Genomic DNA, 20,310 nt, shown 5'->3' with positions numbered 1-20,310 from the left:
GAACTGTCTGCAGCACTTCCTGCTTACTTTGTTGTTTTGATGCAGTTTATTTTTTGGTGATTCATACATTCAAAGGCATAGTTCACAACCAAAAAGCTGCCCTTCCACCCAGGTCTCCAGCCACTCATTCCCCTCCCAGAGGCAGTCACCATTACTACATGTGTTCCTCCCTTTACAATGGCTCACCATACGATGGCTCCACTTAGGACCCTCTGACTTTATGACAGTGTGAAAGAAATACGCATTCAGTAGAAACTGGACTTTGAATGTGGATCTTCTCCCAGGATGGCAGTATGCGGTATGACACTGGGAAGCAGCAGCAAGCCACGGCTCCCAGTCAGTCCAGCCACTGGGAAGGTCAGTCACCAACACTCTATGGAGAACTGTGTTGCTGGCATTTTTGAATATTGTTTTGTGTTTCCACATCCTGTCTTGTTAACAAAATGCCCACCCGTGTGTGGACACGAGATAGTCAATGCTTTATGATAAAGTAGGCTTTTTGTTAGAGGATTTTGTCCAACTATAAGCTCATTTAAATGTTGAGAACATGTTTAAAGTGGCCAGGTTGTGCAGTCAGTAGGCTCACTGGACTAAGTGCCTTTTCAACCTGTGATGATTTTATCAGGAAATAATAACCCCAACCTAAGTCAGGAACATCTATGGTTTCTTATGACTTCTTCCAGATCACCAATTTTAAACTCTATTTTGTAATAATTTTCCTTCTTATATTCTTTCCCATTACTCCCATGTTTTCATTTCTCGTAACAGTTTTTCATTAACAATAGTCAAGGTGTTTGCTCCATATTTCTCTCTATTCATACAGAGTTCCAGCTTCTCTGACTGGCTGTGTCTTCTCAGATGCCATAATCCCACATGTCTTGCTAACCGGATTAAGACTCCAGGGGAGCAGTCCTCCTCAGCACTGACAAGAATGAGAAGATGCTATTTTTATGCAAATATCCTTCAAAAACAAATAGAAAACACAATGTAGCCGCTACCAAGCTGAAGTTTTAAGAGTGTTTGAGTCTTGACCAGGACGGTGCTGCTCTGCTTCCCGAGCCAGCTGGCTTGGAATTGGGATATCCATCTCTGATCTTCAGGGAGAGACTTTCCCAGAGCAATATTTGACTGAAATGTATCCTTGGATGTATTTGGCAGTGAAAAAGAGATGTTTAGCAGGTTGGAGAGAAAATAAGGAGGGGACCATACACAGGTGGGGAGGCCCTCCAAGAGTCTTCACTGTCCGAATACCCCAAAAAGAAAGAGATAAGCACATTTCCTACATACCACATCCATTTTTTTTTTCCTTCCCAAATCCAGGTAAAAACCCAGATTCTATCCCTGGTTTTACCATGACCTCAATTTGCCCTTTGCCAAATCACCTGTGGCTCCGTTTCCTGATCTATAAAGGGAAGAATTTGGCCTTTGTGGCTTTATGGAGACATCTGGGCCAACTTCCTCCATATTTCTTTATCAAGGGCAGAAACACGTGGGAAAAACCGATACCTTCCACATTGTGTTGGAAATTTAGGGGAACAAAGCTTATGGCTTTTGCAAAGTCTTAATACAGACCAAAATGATTAAAATTCAAACACAGACCTTTGGGAGGAAAAAAAATGTGAGAGAAACAGAAGAGCACTCACTCCCCATAAGCCTGTTATACAGTGAGCTACTAATCTCACTATAAATCAGAAATTGTGGAAAATGGAAGCCCCAAAATGTAATTCAGTGTAAGGCTGTACTCATGTAAGTGTCTAAAGGAAAACAAAGGAAGTGCTGGTCCCAGATTAAAAGGGACATTTAACCAAAGGAAAGAAATTGAGGGGAGATAAATACAATGGTCTAGATAGCCCCATTTTGTGATGAAGGAAGGAACTGGGGTTAGGCAGCTAAGAGCAAAGAAGACACAGAGTGACATAACTGGTATTTCAAATATTTGAGGGATTTTCTTTAGTATGCATGGCTCCAAACAGAATTAAGACCAATAACCAAAGTAAGCATAAAATGCATTTCAACTCAATAAAAAGCAAAAGCTTCTAAAAATTATGACTTTCCAAATTTGAAATGCCCTGGTTCTTAAGGTAACAAGTTACCTGACACTGGTGAATCTTTTTGAAAGAGTGACTATAATGGAATTCAAGGACTATTCTGAAACTCAGAATAGGAAATGAAAACACTGTTGTATCTTGAAATCATTGAAAATTGCAGTGATTTTGATTCTAAAGTGACCATCAGCCAAGGAGGCTAAGGTAGTTCTGCCTTGGGTAGGAGACTGAGCCAGGGGGTCTTTTTGATTCCAACCTTCCATTCATACTGTGTTCTCCTGGAATGCAGGAAGCCATTTTTAAATGGTTGGTATGCAATGACCCAATTGCTGAACAAATGCTTTCTGAGAAAAATAGTGATGCTTGGAATGGCCAGAACTCCTTCAACTGCAAGTGGAAAAAACTCAGACTAGTTTGAAGAAAACAGTGGTAAAGGAGATTTTACTCAGGCGTGGATGCTCAAATGACATGGTCCAAAATCTTTCTGCATCCCTTGGTTCAGTTTCTCTGAGCTGTCTTCAGCCTTAGGTGACTCTCACTATGTGGAAGCCAAGATCACCTTTGTCAGTTTCCTGCTACATTCTCTTACTTTCAATGGATGGATAACTCCTTTTTTTTCAAAAAGTCTTGTAATTGGCTTGAACCAACCACCTGAGACACAGCCTACTGTTTATCCAATTACTGGGGATCTTGAATGACTAGGCTTGGGTGATATGAGCCGAGAATGAGATGTGGGGTAAATTCTACATGGAAACAGGGGCTTCTGTGGCAGAAATAAGTTAGGGGCCACAGTAAGACAAAAATAATCAATGTCCATTATGACACCAGCAATGAATAGGGTAGATTTCTTAATGGCAACTTTAATGGAATGTGGAGCCTACTTTAAATCTTGACATAGGAAATGGAAACACCATTATCATAAAATCCATGAGAAAATGAAGTAAATTTGATTCTAGGCCTTAATCTAAAATTCTAATACTAAGGCAAATAACAATTCCAACATGTCAGTCTGTTCCCCAGTTCCTCCGCCACCCCCACCTTGCGATGTCTCTGTTCACAGACAGTCTCATCAGACAAACAGCAAATGAAAGAAAAAGCAAAAAATATTTATTGAAGTGAATGAAGGCCCAGCCTGTAAAGAAAAATTCTTCATTAATAGCTGAAAAAAATCTTTCTCTATATTTAATATTTAGGTGACATATTTCTATTTCAGGAGAAGTAAACATTACAGTCATGAATAACAAACAGAAACACAAACTCCATTTATTTGTAAAATAAACTCATTTTCTTTTCATATCAATGCAAAAAATGACCCAATGCCATGTGTTCCATTTGCCATGATTCTAAGACAGCAAAGCTATACAATTTCTAGATCATTAACTTGTCTTCCTATTTTTCCATGTCTTACCGTTCGGCTAGGTAAGCGCTTGTTCATTCACTTTGATAATGTTACCTTTTATACGTTTGGTATTTCGTTTGCTCAATTACTCCATGCAAAACTACAGCCGCCAGCGGGTGGGGGTGTGGGAGAGAAAGAGACCCACCCCACAGTTTCCTCTAAAGGAGCGAGAACTCAAGAATACACTTCCAATGGTTTCAAACAAAAGGGGGCTTTATCTTTTGCTAGTCTCAAGTTTGAAAAAAGGCATCCATACCCCCTCATTCGACATCGCTGGAGCCAGAGTGAATGCCACAGTGCTCAGCGGCACAATGGGACAGCAGAGCAGCATGTCAGCTCTGTAAGTAGTGGGTGGCAAGGCAGAGAAGAGAAAGCATACCTGCAGTCGTGTGGGAATCACAGAGGAGTCCCTGGAGATGAAGACGAGAAATCATGGGGCTTTAGGTTACCTGAATAAAATCAGATACTTAAAATCCGGCCAAATAAATGCCAAATCAGACCTGAGACATGCAATCCAGTGTCATTTCATTGACTCGAGAGAGAGATACCCTGACCTTAAAGCAGCCGTGTATCATTCTCTGCATCTGCCATTTTGAACATACTGTTTAGCTTACCCATAGAGGGATTTGGGGTCCGCTTACTTCATTCAAACAGTTACATGAGACTGAGGTCATTATGGAAAAAAAAAAAATATATATATATATATATATATATATATATATTTACTCAACTTCTGGGACAAGCTATAAAGTTCCCACTAAATAACTTCATCTATGTGACTTTGAATATAAAGTCATCAGTAGGTTGCTTACATGAGAAGTTGGATTGGAACTAATACACAAACATAAGACATCAACTGAACATCTAAACCTGCTAGTAGGACGCAGGAACAAACAGCAACAAGAGATACAAAAGAATAAAGAAACTTGTGATAGATAGGTGCAGGCTTACATAATTGGGTTTTACTACATTTTGTAGAGCACCTACATTTTATGAATGAGTTGACAAATGAACACACATAATAATAAATATAAGAAGATTGTCATGATCAATCAAGCATGGACAAATAATGTAATATATCCGGCACAAAGACTTCCTCAAATTCTTTCTATAACTATTATGAGGTAGGCCCAAATATAATAGTCCCATTGCATACGGTAGGAAAATAGATCTCAGAGAATTTTGTGAAACATATCCAAAGCCATACAACTAACAAAAACAGAGCCAGGATTTTAACTCAGCCAGTCTGATTCCCAATTATGGGTTCTCAACTCCCTTTTTTTTTTCTTCAGCACTTTCTATGTACTTGCACCTTTAATTTATTCTATAAAGTAGAAATCATCTCTATTTTTCTAACAAGAAAATGAAGATGGTGAATCATTTGTTCTTGGCTGTCTTTGTAGAGCCAAGGTTGGAACTCATGTCTGCCTAACTCCAGAACCCACTGTCACTGATAACACAGCACAGGCTGCTGCTTCTCACCCACCCAAACTCTATTCTCCACCCCTTCCTGGAAGCAGACTACCTGGCCAAAAACTATACTTCTCAGCCTCCTTTGCAGTTAGCTATGGTCATCTGATTAAGTTCTCACCAAAGGAATGTGAGTGGAAATACTTGCAACTCCTGAGCCCAAAGGGAATTCCTTGCCCAGAGTCCCTTTCTTGTTCTCTCCCATGAACTGGAACTTGAGTGGCAAAGACCCAGCCTCAACCACACGGACACTGACTGCAGCCTAAGGGCTGGCAGAGTTAACAAAGCAGATGATCCAGAGTTCCCAAAGGCCTCATGGAGCAATGCTGCTTCCTATATCCAGAACACACACACTGGAACTGTTAAGTGAGAGAAAAATAAACTCCTTCTTTACTTAAGCCATTGTACTTTTAGGGTAGCTTTGTTAAAGAAGCTTGGATGATTTCTAACTAAAACAACCAGTCAACAAGTACTGTCTCAAGAGTAAGGAAAAGAGACTAGAGACTTAGAAAGGAGGGAGTCAACAGGTAGGAAGGCATAGGAAATCAGTCACACTAATAGTCTAATTATATACCCTTTCTGTGAAATCATCATTGTAATACATTCTTCATTCCTAAAGATGATAATAAAGTGTTCTGTAGAAAAGCCACCTGCAAAACATCATCTACTAAACAAAACAAAAACTAGCTGGGATATGACAGATAAGAGAGGTACTGGGAAAAGAGGCAAGACTTTTGTTTTTTGTTTTTACTTTGCTTTATCATATTTAAACTTACTAAGTATCTATTCAAAATGGAGTGTCTAAATTGTCTGTGGTAGACTTCACTAGAACAACCAAACTAGAATTCATTAGAACATACCAAACCAAAATCCCCTTTAAAACAGGATTCCTGAATTAACCCAGATCATAATATTGCAAAATACTAAATCAGTAGGTCAGGATAGCGCTTCAATTATCTTCAGTTAATCCCTGCACTGTATGTTGCCTCTCCTGGATGTGTTGTTCTGGGCCATGAAGGCTAATCTCTTTTTTCACCTCTGTGAAAGATATCAGGAAAGACTATAGGGACAAATCTGCAATTATGCACTCACTCCTGTGTCTCTGTTTATCCAAAGAATCCATGAGATCTTCCCATTGAATCCGAGAAACTTTGAGTTTTAATTTGTTAATGTAAAGAAAATGCATTCCTATTGAAAGTAATTTTCTATTATTTCAATATCCATTGAAATACTAAGAACTTTCAACACTTTAACTCCACCTCTGGGTGCTACTCTGGTGAAACAATAGAAAGCATTGTGTTTGCAAACGTGTCTACTGAAGCATAGACCCAAAAAAGTTATAAACAAATTATAAAATAGCAGAGAAAAAATAGTTAGATAAGTGATGGTCCATTCCTAGGGGAAATACAAGGCTGATAGTTAAAAATAAATGTTTAAAATATCCAAAGAAAAAGCACTAAGAAATAATTGAACTTTTCCCTGATGTCTTTCAAAGAGATGACAAAGTAGGTTTTCATTGCACTGCCTAGAATAACATGTCCAAGATAGACAACATACAGTGCTAAGGATTAAATGAACAGGTTCTGCAAGTTAAATAACACTGGAGAAGCAAACAGACTCATCTACATTGGGGACTTCTGTAGGTTAACTGATCAGGTTTATTTGTTGGGTTAATGGCTGTGTGTGTGTGTGTGTGTGTGTATGTTCTGGAGCTTGAATTCAGGGCCTTATACATGCTAAACAAATATACCACTGAGCTACATCCTAAGCCCTTTTTAAATTTCATTTTGAGACATGGTGTTGTTAAATGGCCCAAGCAGTCCTCGAACTTGTGATCCTCCGACCTCTGCCTCCAGAATAGCTGGAATTACAGGTGTGAGCCACCATGCCCACCCACGTTAATGGCATAGTTTTTAAAGAGATGGGTCTGTTCTTGAGAAAATAAGGTTGAGTAAAATAACACTTGTCATGTGTAGAATATTAAGTGAATCCTGATGAGTATGAATTGAGATTTTTAACAAAGACATCTTCAGGCAATCTGAGAAATTTGAAGATAATTGGATTCTATGAAATATCAAGGAATTACTGCTACTTTTGTTGGGTATCATAATGGCATTATGGTAACATAAGAAAAGTATCCATAGTTTCTAGAAATGCAAAATGAAGTATGTAGGAGTGAAATGATATAGGACTGGGATTTGCTTCAAATACCTCATTCACAATAACATCTGTAACAACAACACAAAGGCACACCAGAGTTCCGTTTCTGCAGCTATCTGCCTGAGTGATTTCAATCTGGATTCAACCTTTGCACTTGTTATATGACCTAAGGCAAGTTACTTAACTTAGCCACATGTCAGATTCCCTGTTTACTGGGGGTAATGATCACAGCTATTTTCTTGGGCTGTCGAGAGGGTTAAATGATAGGAATTCTGTACAGTACTCGGCACAACATTGTAGCTACGATTATTAACCACCCTATTCCGCTCACCCAGGACCCAAAATCCCATTCACCAAGATTATCCTTCTAAATCTCTTTTTTCTTTCTATCCAATTCTTAGTTCCTTTCCATTTCCTCCCTCTCTAGCCCCTGTTTCCATTAGGATCTAGAACCTAGTGTTTTCAGTGCTAACAAGGACGCACCAGGTCATGAACCAAGAGGCCTATCCTGATGACACCAACAAAACACAGAATCACGTGTAGGTCTAAGGGTTCTATCCCAAAAGGTTGAGTGGCTGTGATTGTTCCTTTCAGTGGCTGATTCAGACTTAGAGTACATTTTTTTTTTCAAAAGAATATAAATGTTAAGGAACCAGGTCCCAGGTGAGTAATAAGAAAACAGCCTCTTCCGGTCTCATCTGTGGTTTCATTCCAGGGGAGACTAAACGCATCGTATTCTTCTGCTATGTTTGTTTTGTTAAGGCCAGAGGTGAGGCAAAGGCCTGGGAGGAGGAGATTGTGGAAATCTCTGCTGACAGTAAGGGGAATGAGAAATTTTCAGGTAAGAAACCAATCTGTAGGGGGCAGCAAGCCTTGGAAAGTCTAGGAAACTCCTGTCTCTCCTCAGGACTCTCTTGATGTGTCTGAATCTGTCTCCTGCCCTGGGGTGGAAGCCCAGGAGGTAGCTACCAGTTGAAGGCCTAGTGGGACCCAGAGAGCCAGATGACCCAATTCCAGAGATTTCCAAATATGGCTGCAGACCTTAATCCTTTGGAGCAGCTTTTTAATATACAGATTCCACATGAAACAGTCTAGGTTCACTGAATTGGATGCTTGTTTGTTTGTTTCTATTGGTACCAGGAATTGAACCCAACAGCACTTCACCACTGAGCCACATCTCTAGCCCCTTTTAGTATTTGATTTAGATACAAGATCTCACTGAGTTGCTTAGAATCTCACTTTGCTGAGGCTGGCTTTGAACACGTGATCCTCCTATCTCAGCCTCCTGAGCCACTGGGATTACAGGCATGCACCACCATACCTGGCACTGAATTGGAATTTTAAGGAATGGCCCTAGATTGTTTTTAAAATCAGTTTTATATTTCCTGGGTGGTTCTTGTACAACAAATTCACATTGATGGGCAGACCAGTTTACAAAAACTACTATTCTTTCTTTTTTTGTTGTTGTTATTGCTGCTGCTGCTGCTGCTGCTGCTGCTATTGAATCCATTCTCAATGTTTCTTTGATCTTGGAAAACTGACCATACAGTTATGTATCCTCTCTGGAGCAGTAAAAGCACTCATCACTCCTCAGGACAGAAGGGGAGATAGCCCAGAGATGAGTGAAGCAAGCCTAAGAGGAAAGTGAATTTCAAGGACCAAGACTCAAGACTTTGAGGCCAAACTAGTTTCAACCAGAGAAGCTCTGCGTTAGTCTGTCATGCAGATTGTGTTTACATCACATTTTTTCTTCAGCTACATTTTAAGCAAATAGAATTTTGTGGGCTACCCTGAAAATCTAATTATTATTTGCAACATAAATCCTATCGAAAAACACAGATCTTAATTCAAGATGACAAAAATTCATCTCCCTCCCCTCCAGCAACTTCCCAGTAGTTGAACAGCAAGATGGGATTTGTTATGATCTACCTGAATAGCTTCTTCTCCATCCCCATGACAAACACAGCTCCTAGCTTGGAATAAAGAAATCTCTCCCTGCAGCCACAAAGGGATCCCTAGTTCTGCTTTCTCTGAAACACCCCAGCAGCACCACAGTGGCTGGAGATCAGTCAGTGGAAAGAGACCACAAAGACACCCAGGGAGCACTGACTTTCTAAGGCTTAGGAAATTCATCCCACCAGAGCCCTGGCTATGCCAGCAAGTGCCCAAATAAATATTCTACATGTGAAGAGCAGCTATTATTAGAGTCTGTTACATGCTTTGAATTGCTTTGAGAAGTTAGCTACAGATCATCGTAGATAAGCCTGGAGAGCATTAATAATAATAACAAACGGGGAGACAGCTAGCCTGGTTACCTCCAGCCTTTGCTGATTAACTCAGAGGAAAGGGATCCCCACATGTTGACCTTGTTCTCAGTCTCATGACTACAAAATCCCAATCAGATATGGTCAGAAACCACCACTGCATGAATTAAAGCCTTGAAAGAAACATAGATCCATTTAGTAAAAATAATTTTTAAGAATAAAATTATTTTGAAGTAGTGCTAACAAATGACTTGAATCAATGAAAAAAAATTAAATTCATAATAGTTGTGTCTTACCCAAATCCATCCTAAGCACAAATGACCTGTATTACATGACCTGTGTTTAGAAGGAATAAGTTCATTTGACTCGATTTTCTAAATCAGCTGTCTCAACAGTCTAATCTTAAAGAATGCCCTATAACTTTCTAACTTGGGGTTACAAGACTAAAAAGAGCCTCCATTGCAGAAGATTGAATTGTGCTTACAAAATTGTGCTTACGGATATAGGGAAATAAGACTCATTTATATTATCTGGGTTCAGGAACAAAGTTTGGGATCAAAGAGATTTGGGGAGCCCTGCTTACAATAAGGAACAATGCCTTAAAACTTCCAGTTAATTAAAGGCTGGCCTCATGATTGCATTTGTAACACTAAAAGCTTTTAATCATTCATTTATTCAACAAATAATAATGACAGCCAAGTGCCAGGCACTGTTTCTGGCTTTGTTTCTAATCACCCCACCTCCCAAATTCCTCCCTCCAAATAAACTGGGCTCTTGACAGCACCCAGAATAAGCAACGATCTTTTTTAGCCTCCAGGTCTCTGCACATGCTGTTCCCTCTGCCTGGAACATCCTTTCCCGCCCTCTACAGAGAGCAGACCTGTGCTCCTGTGCACACATCCACACACCATTCCATTTGCTTGCCCAGGTTTTAGCGTAAACATCTTATTTTCATTTCTTTGGCTCCAAAGCCTTTTCTTCCATGAAACCCTTCCCAGCCTCCATGGTAATATGTGTTTCCCTAGCTCATATCACTGTCTGATGGGATCTGTATACACAGGTCAAAGGGAATAAATCTCAAAAATTATAGTGTTGGAAGATAAAAGCAAGTTTGAAAAGCATATTGATGTAAATACAAACTACAGGGGCTGGAGTTGTGGCTCAGAGGTAGAGCGCTCGCCTAGCACGTGCAAGATGCTGGGTTCGATCCTCAGCACCACATAAAAATAAATAAAATAAAGGTATTGTGTCCAACTACAACTAAAAAAAAATTTAAGAAAATGCAAACTCAAAATAATATTATCATAATATTGAATATCACTCATGGATACCTACAGATCCAGTAAAAATATAAGATCACACATGTGAATATGACACAGATGTGACACACCATGGGGAAAGAAGTGAGAGGGAGAGGCAGGGCTTCGGCTCTTTTCTATCTTCTTTCTTTAAAAAGGAAATTGGAAGCAAATCGGGTACAATGTGAAATCTGGATTATGGGTACATGGTTTTCCAGAAATTTGTTTTCTTTTCTAAATGTTTGAAATAGTCTACAATTAGATTTCATATTTCAAATGAATTTTTAAAAAGCAGTAGAAAATGAATGTTTCTAGGTATATTTTAAGAAACTGAATATTCAGACCTTTTACAGAAAATTTAATGGTTCCTCTAAATTGAATGAGTAGGCAAGAGGGTGTTTAGAGGGGTAAAGAGAAGGAAGGAAGGATGTTTGGGTGGATAGGTGGATGGACAGATGGACAAATAAATAGGCGATTGGATAGATGAACAAATGTATAAAAAAAAAGAAGAAATAAGGTAGCTTAGAGAAGTCAAAGATTATTAAAGTAATATAAAATGAAGTGTTCAGGCTTTGCAGTCTAAAATCCCAGTTCCTCCACTTGTTAGGGTGTTACTTGGGGCAGGACTACCATGTAAACTGCACAACAGTAGGGGGCACCATTGAGACAGACAACGGTATGAATAGCATCCCCTGGAGTTGGGCAATGCCACAGCACTGATGTCTTAACTTCTTTGAGTTCCTATTTTACCTGTAAAATGAAAACAATCCTACCAGCTTTGCCAAGTCTTCCAGAAGACTTAATAGGACATTGTATGTGAAGTGCTCAGCACAGAACTCAACACGTGGTAAGGAGTGAGAATGTGGTAATAGAAAACAGGCACTAACATGGAGTATTATACAGCACTAAAAAATGATAAAATCGTGGAATTTGCAGGGAAATGGACGGCACTAGAGCAGATTATGCTAAGTGAAGCTAGGCAATCCCTAAAAAACAAATGTCAAATGTCTTGTTTGCTATAATGAGAGCAACTAAGAATAGAACAGGGAGGAAGAGCAGGAGAAAAAGATTAACATTTAACAGAGACATGAGGTGGGAGGGAAAGGGAGACAAAAGGGAAATTGCATGGAAATGGAGGGAGACCCTCATTGTTATACAAAATTACATGTAAGAGGTTGTGAGGGGAATGGGAAAATAAACAAGGAGAGAAATGAATTACAGTAGATGGGGTAGAGAGAGAAGATGGAGGGGAGGGGAGGGGGGATAGTAGAGGATAGGAAAGGTAGCAGAATACAACAGTCACTAATAGGACATGATGTAAAAATGTGGATGTGTAACCGATGTGATTCTGCAATCTGTATTTGGGGTAAAAAATGGGAGTTCATAACCCACTTCAATCTAATGTATGAAATATGATATGTCAAGAGCTTTGTAATGTTTTGAACAACCAATAAAAAAAGGAAAATAAAAAATAATAAAATAAAGCTAAAAAAGGAAAACAGGCACTAAGTCTAACATTAATGTGTCATAGTAGCACTAGGTCTTGTCTCCTTTCTGTGTTTTTTTTTAAAGTTATTGATGGACCTTTATTTTATCCATTTATTCATATGAGGTGCTGAGAATCAGATCCAGTGCCTCACACACGTGAGGAAAGTGCTCTACCACTGAGCCCCCAGTCCTAGCTCTCCTTCCCGTTGTTTAACTAGGACTTTTAAAAACCACCCACTTGCAGGAGGAAAGCGGCATCATATACTGCATCAGTTTGACTGATACTGATGACTGAAAACATCCAGAAGCACTCAAGTGTGTTAAAGCACTGGTCCTCTGATCCACAGGCTTGGGGTTCACTATGGTACCCTGGGGGATCTTCTGCTGCCACCACAGCAGATCAGTCTTTCTGTGCCCTTAAATGCAGGTCTCCTCCCATCCCTGCTGAGCTAGAGCAACTTCTTCACCTGGTGGTCTTAGGGCAAGGAAAAAAAAGGACTAAAATATTCTGTTCATCAAGGCAAGACACAAGGCCACCAGATTTGGGGGAAGGAAGCAGACTCCATCTCTTGATGGAAGAGCAGCAAAGGCCCACTACACAGGGTCTGGAAGCTGTCTTAGAAAATGATCTGCGCAGGGTTCCTTGAAGCCAGGTGCACACGGGGTGGCGCTTCTGTGTAAATTTAGTTCCAAAAAAAAAAAAAAAAAAACAGTCTCATAGTTTAAAAGAAAAAGGTTGGAAACTATTACATTAAAATTAAAAGGCCAGAAAATACTGTAAAAATAGGAGTGGGAAGTTTCCCCACATCTCAGAGAAAAGTCATCCTGGTAGGAACAACAGGGTTCCAAGGAAGCAAAGTGACATTTTTCCCCTCCACTGAGCAGACAAGGAAAAGCCTATGGATGTGACCAATGACAATGGAGAAGAGGGGATGGGGCAGGGGCTGCCGGTCTTCACAGGAGCAGGTTCCTGAGAAATATCCCCATCGGGCAGAGTGTGACACTTGTGTCCAGACTGGTCTGTCTGTCCAATGAGAGAGTCAGAGACAGAAACAGAGATGCTGAGCCCACTGGGCTGGCTGAGCATGACCATAAGGAGAGAATCCGTGCCACTGTGCAGACGTAGGGAAACCCTTCACCAATGGACAAGAGGCTGAAAAGTGACCCCCCTTCCAGATGCTTCCCTTCCTCCTCTGGAAAGACAGAAGGAAAAATAAGAAAGGCTTTACCAAGATAGCAAAGCCATATGTAATAGAAGAACTGGGCACTAAGTAAAGGAGAGAGTCATCCCAAATCAAAGGAAGAGGACAAAGGAGAAAAGGGGAAAGAATAAGGCTGGGATTTAGACAATAACGAGGCCATGTTTCTTTGAGAAACCCTTTCCAGCTCCCTCTGTGCGGGCAGGTGGACACGAAGAGGCACACTTGTTTATGGGGGTTCATAATTGGTTTCGTTTTATTCCATAGTAAAATGGGTTAATAATGCATCCATATTGTGACAACACTCTCTAGCAAATGTCCTAATTAGGAACCCTAACCAGCTTTCTATGATCTCAAAACCGTCCAAATCTGGGTAGACCCCAAAGACCATCTGGAACCTGGACTTATGCCCGGGCAGCAATGGATTGTCCTTCATTAGACCTCTCTGGGCCCCACCTATGTGAGACAGAGGAAGGCTGATAGAGAGTTCCATGCTGGATACCCAGGAAAACATCCTTCTCTGTTCAGACGTTTGATTTCATGATTTTATCTTCCTTGCAATTGACCATATTCTTAAAAGTTCAAAGATTTTTTTTTTTCTGGTGGTTTGGTTATTTGAAATCAACTGGGACATGCAGTTATTTAAATATGCGTTGATGTCTGCATACATATGCAGAACACTCATGCAAGAAAGAGCAGAAAGTACTGCTATTCTTTATTTTATCTTTAAACTATTTTAGTTTGAAGGGGAAGAAGCTTTTAAAAATCAAGAATAACTTCCAAATCCAGAGGGAGGAATTGCCAATAAAGTAAAACCACTCACACTGATTTATCATTGTATTTCTGCAACCATTGCTTGCTTCAGTAGCTTGTCACTGCAGTGGGGAGGGGGAGTCATCTGGATCTCATGTGGCACATTTAAAAAAAAAGAAGAAGAAGAAGAAAGAAAAGAAAGAAACCTGATGTGGATCTTAAAATTCAATCATAAAGCTCCCCCAAGTGGATATGATTTAAACTACATCAAGAAACCAGCCACCATCTCTCTGACTATGATCAAAAGTGAAGCCTCAAATGTGCTTTTTAAAATTTTTTTAATTTGTTTTAATTAATTATACATGACAGTATATATGCACTTATACACTTTGACATAGATGGGATATAATTTCTCATTTTTCTGGGTGTACATGTTGCAGAATCATATTGGTCATGTAGTCACATATATACATACAGTAATAATGTCTGTTTCATTCTGTTATCTTTTCAAATATGCTTTTGAGGGGTACCAGTGACCTTGCTTATTCACCATTCTGTGTATAATTTAATAAGATCAACATCTTGGGAAAAGAATTCTATAAATGTTAAAATGGAATCTGCAAAAACACTCTCCTGACTTCCTGGGAACTTAACTGGGCCTAGAAGCTGCCTGTGGCTATGCTAGATCTTACATGGACTAAAAGGATCCTAGGATACAGTGATTTGCAGCTGCTATGGGCAGGGGAGGGAATCCCCCTGTGGCCCCTCTGGAAAAGCTCCCTGGTCCATTTAATTGTGTTCCTTATTCCACTATCTGGGCTGATTATACTGAATTACTTGGCACCCCTGTTAAGCCTGTCACTTAAATTCTAGAACAAATTAAGTTTGTGGAAGGCTTTGCTCTTTCTCTCTATTAAAATATTCATATCTACTCTAACAACCTGATAAAAACTGGCTAAAAGCCTTGCTGGTATCCCCAACAGGGAGTGCCATTTTTAATGAACCCACAAGCATCATAAATAAAAAATAGCTGGTCTTAATAAAGAATTGATAGAGCAGCTCTGGCCCCAGAGAGGCATCAATGGGGAAGGTACACACAGTCTGGGGAGACCCCTTTCAGCAAAGGAGTCTCTCAGAGCCTGAAGGCCCCCAACCAACCAACCAACCAACTCCAAACAAGGCAGAATCTATGAAGTTCCAGAAGAGTTTCCATAAAGCAGTTGGACCCAGTGGGTCTCCATTGGAGTAGATGGTAAAGGTAGCAAGGAGGGCCATCCAGGGTGTATAAGGGGGGACAGAAGGCACCGGTGTGGGTGGGGTAAGAGCAGCAGTTAACTCTTCCAGAGCACTTATCAGGTACCAGGCATTATCCTCCAACAACCCTACCTCCTGGGTAGCATTATCCCCCTTTCATAAGTTAAGGCAAAAAGAGTTTATGAGCAGCCAGAGGTCACAAGCCAGTAGAAGAGTCTGAATCCCACACCAGGTCTGACCCTAAACCTGAATTCTAAGTTTTTCTTAAGTTTTTATAAAAGCTGTAGAAATACTGCTTAAAAATCTTCACTCTTTATTATTACTGCTGTTATTATTGGTAAAAGGTAGGGTATAAAGTCAGCTGTGGGGGGCTCCAGCAGACACCATTCTCCACATCGGACCTTCTTTCTAAGGCTCCAGTTTATCCCAGCTGCAATCGTGACCTCCTTCCTACCAGGTCAGCAGAGACTCCACCCCTTGGCCCCACCAGGGAGCTCTGGACCTAGAACCCTAAACTCCAGAACATAAATTAAATATAAACTCCACAAAGCCTTTGGATTCAAGGCAGAACTGCAGTTTGATCCTGCTGCTGGGGTGCTGTGTGCTATCAGACAATGTATCTTCTCTGAGCCTATGAACTCATCCATTGAATAGGGATGACAGCCTCGTTCCAAAAAGAAGTTAAAACAACGAATAATGCCCATTTCACTGAGTGGCACTCAGAACAGAATAAATCGTATTAGCTACTCGTGACAACAGCACTCAATATGAGAGAATCTCCACACAGAGTGGCTCACTGTGGGCTGACAGTCAGCACGTCTCCCTCCAGAGTCTAGGGCCACTCACAGATCCTTTTTCACCTCCCCAGTCTTCCCACTACCCTTTCCACAGTGCCCCTGTGGAACAGGGCTGCCAGTCGGAACCCCACTGTCACTAGGAGAGCTTCTACTCTAATGCCATGGACTTCAGAAACCGTCTGCGTCATTATGAAAATGAGTTGCCATTCAGCCCTTAAGACACTGTCCATTCTCCTAAGCACTGCCATGCTTTCTCTCTCCCCACAGCTTTTGTGACCTTGGACTTGAGGTGGGAGTGGAAGGGAGGAGGGGGAAGGAGATTGAGAAAAGAGAATGGATACATCTTAGCTTCCCTCTCACTCTCCAAGCATATTCACAGGGAAATGCTTAATAAACCAAAAGGCCAATTTTGGCTAATTTTAAAAAAGGAGAAAAAATAGCCCCCTCTGCAGGGAAGGCTTACTTAACCCTCTTTCCCAAGTGGTAGGGGCAGAAGGACAGAAGAGGGCCAGTGTGGGACATCTAACAGCGAGCAGAAGTGTTCAAACTGACACATGTCCCCAAATACAGGCAGTCCCCATAAGCAAATATTTGTCTTCATAATTGTATTGGTTTCCCGATTTGTTGAATTACCGGTTTATAAAAAGTACTATTTTCTAGAATGCTAGCAGGAAAGACTCTATGGCCAGATTGGTGCATCCAAAGCACAGACCGGTTGTCAACTTCCCTATTATTCAATCTGTAAAGCAGGCACAAAGATAAATCATGCCTTGAAAGATAGCTGTGAGGATTAAATGAAATAATCTATGTAAAAGGACCAGCATATAATAAGTGTTCTATAATATTTTGTTTTAACTATTGGAGAAAAAAATAGCCCTGCAGAACAGGGCTACCAGTTCAGAATCCCACTGTTATAAGGAGACCATCTACTCTAAGAGGCAAATCAGTGACTTATACCACGAATTTAAGAGATGATCCACATTATTATGAAAATGAGTTGCCATTCAACCTTTAAGCCACTAGATGTTAGGAAACGATTGCTTTTTAAAAATAAATGCAAAAATGTTGGGTCAACTATTAAAGATGGTGTTGCAACACGCATTATCCTTTTCTTCATCCATAAGTCTAAGGTGGCCAATGTTTTCAAATTGGCCATGTCAAAAGTTTCTTAGGTTCAGGATGTGAGGGAACCAGGCTACCCCAAGGACTTCCCTAAGGACACTCTCCATGTTTAAGTGGCATCAAGGATCTTCATTCAGTGACATAGCTAAAAGAACTACACAGCTAAAAGTTAGACGTTTTCATTGGATTGCTGGGGTCAGAAAGATGAGCATTTCTTTTGTCCACCGCCCAGGTCAGAATTTTAGCAAGGATGATCAAGAGGTTCATCCCTGGTCTTATCTCAGATGGAAAGAAGGGAGTAACTTCTTCATAATTCCATAATTGGTTCCACCACTGGGTCTAAAACATTCTCCATTAAGTGAGTTTCTATGGAAAGGATACTAAAAAGAGATACTCCACAGAGTAACACTGATTTTCCCTGGGTAGAGATAGTACAGATGATTTGGAGTGTCTAAATTTTTGCTTATCTGCATTTTCTAGTCTTTCTACAATTAAAAATTAAGATTTTGCTTTCATTTTGAAAATATATTCCCTGGGGATTAAATAAATTAAATTATATATTGTGGAATAACAAATTTTCAAATGGCAGAAAGCATTCCATAAGAATGAAATGAGATGCCATACCATTCCATACCCAATAGTGTGGGAATAATTTTTTTTTAAAAAAAAGAAGTAATTAACAAGTGTTCACAACAACATGGGGAAAATAGCGCCCTCTGATACTATTGGTGGGAATTTAAAATGATGCAGCCATTTTGGAAAACTGTCTAGGAGTTTTTCAAAGGGTAAGACAAAATATTACCATATGGTCGACCACAATTCCACTCCTAGGTGTGTACCAAGAAAAATTAAAACATAGCTACACAAAAATCCATACGTAACTGTTCACGGCAGCATTACTCAGAATAGTCAAAAATTGGAAACAACCCAAATGTCCATTAGCAGATAAATAAAATGTGGGCTATCCATACAGTGGAATAATATTTGACTTTAAAAAGGAGTGAAGCACTCCAGTCAAAATGGCAGCTATTATGAAGACAAACAACAATAAGTGTTGGAGAGGATGTGGAGAAAAGGTACACTCATACATTTCTGGTGGGACTGCAAATTGGTACAGCCAATATGGAAAGCAATATGGAGATTCCTTAGAAATCTGGGAATGGAACCACCATTTGACCCAGCTATCCCTCTCCTCAGACTATACCGAAAGGACTTAAAAACAGCATACTACAGGGACACAGCCACATCAATGTTTACAGCAGCACAATTCACAATAGCTAAACTGTGGAGCCAACCTAGATGCTCTTTAGTGGATGAATGAATGAAAAAAAAATGTGGCATATATACACCATAGAATTTTACTCATCATTAAAAGAGAATAAAATCATGGCATTTGCAGGTAAATGGATGGCGTTGGAGAAGATAATGTTAAATGAAGTTAGCCAATCCCAAAAAAACAAATGATGAATGTTTTTTCTGATATAAGGAGACTGACTCATAGTGGGATAGGGAGGGGGAGCATGGGAGGATTAGATGAAATCTAGATAGAGCAGAGGGGTGGGAGGGAAAAGGAGGGGGCAGGGGATTAGTAAGAGTGGTGGAATGTGATGGACATCATTATCCAAAGTACATGTATAAAGACTCGAATTGGGTGTCAACATACTTGATATATAAACAGAGATATGAAAAATTGTGGTATATATGTGTAATAAGAATTGTAATACAGGGGCTGGGGTTGGGGCTCAGTGGTGGAGTGCTTGCCCAGCATGCACAAGGCGCTGGGTTCGATCCTCAGCACCACATAAATGTAAAATAAAGATATTGTGTCCACCTAAAACTTAAAAATAAATATTAAAAAAAAGAATTGGTAATGCATTAAAAAAACAAAGTACATGTATAAAGGCATGAATTGGCGTGAACATACTCTATATACAAAGATATGAAAAATTGTACTCTATATCTGTAATAAGAATTGTAATGCATTCTGCTGTCACGTATTAAAAAATAAAATCAATAAAACAAAAAATATGAATATAATCGTCCATAAAAACAGTTATTTTAGAAAAGTGATAAAAAAGGGAAAAGAAAGAAAAAGGGAGTGAAGCATAGAAAGGTGCTACAACATGGAGGAACCTTGGCGACATTATGCTGAGGGACAGAAACAGTCCAAATGATGACATGTTATATAATTGTTATATAATTCCAATTACAGGAAATGCCTAGAAGAGGCAAATTTATAATGATAGAAAGAAGATCCATGGTTGCCTACTGCTAGGAGAATGAGGAGATGGAGCAAATGTTAGCTAAAGGGTATAAGACTTCTTTGGGGGTCATGAAATATGCACATATTTGTGGATATACTAAAAACCATTGATTGTTGCTGGGCACAGTGGCACACACCTATAATCCTAGCGGCTCAAGAGGCTGAGGCAGGAGGATCTCAAGTTCAAAGCCAGCCTCAGCAACAGTGAGGCGCTAAGCAATTCAGTGAGACCCTGTCTCTAAATAAAATAAAAATAGAGCTGGGGATGTGGCTCAGTGGTTGAGTGCCCCTGAGTTCAATCTTTGGTATCCAAGCCCCCCCACACACACACCAAAAAAGCAATGATTGTGCACTTTAAGAGGATGAATTACATGGTTTGTGAGTCATATCTCAAATACAGCTAAAATGAAAGAAAGAAAGCACTCTGACTAAAAAGGGAGGAAGATGTGGCTTTGTCAGGGAGCACATGTGAGAGGGCAGAATCCCTAGGGGTACAGGATGACAAAGTCAGACTGGATGCCACCAAAGGTAGAGTTGACATGCAGCCAAACACTCACCCTTCACAAACTGGAAATGCCAGGCCTTACAAGAGCCCTGGGCTGCAGGTCACACACACCCAACAGTTAACAGTCAATGAATGATAATGCAGATTATGCCCCATGGCTCACCTCAGGCACTAGGAAAATTCTGGAATGAGAAAGACACAGCCAGCCATCAGAAACTGAATCCATCAAAATCATACAACCGACTAAGCAGGGATTTTCCAGCCTGGGACTCGCCCAGGGAGTCTGACTATCT

The 20,310-nt window shown here is 40.1% G+C and overlaps 1 protein-coding gene across 5 annotated transcripts in view; it reads right to left on the bottom strand.

Moving 5' to 3' along the window:
* Nucleotides 1-20,310, bottom strand: part of LOC113193889 (uncharacterized) — a 170,248-nt gene that overhangs the window by 123,747 nt on the left and 26,191 nt on the right. Inside the window, exon 1 of one of the 5 annotated variants that reach the window (XM_026404707.2) lies at nt 20,181-20,194. The exons of 3 other annotated variants lie outside the window; for them this stretch is intronic. The gene's annotated coding sequence lies outside the window, so the exon portion shown is untranslated. Of the gene's footprint in view, nt 1-20,069; nt 20,117-20,180; nt 20,195-20,310 lie in introns of those variants that run through there. One more of the 5 variants, XM_026404712.2, reaches the window with a different exon arrangement.

This window comes from Urocitellus parryii, chromosome 4 (assembly GCF_045843805.1).
Source record: "Urocitellus parryii isolate mUroPar1 chromosome 4, mUroPar1.hap1, whole genome shotgun sequence".
Lineage (NCBI taxonomy): Eukaryota > Metazoa > Chordata > Mammalia > Rodentia > Sciuridae > Urocitellus > Urocitellus parryii.
This window is presented reverse-complemented; position numbering and strand designations above follow the sequence as displayed.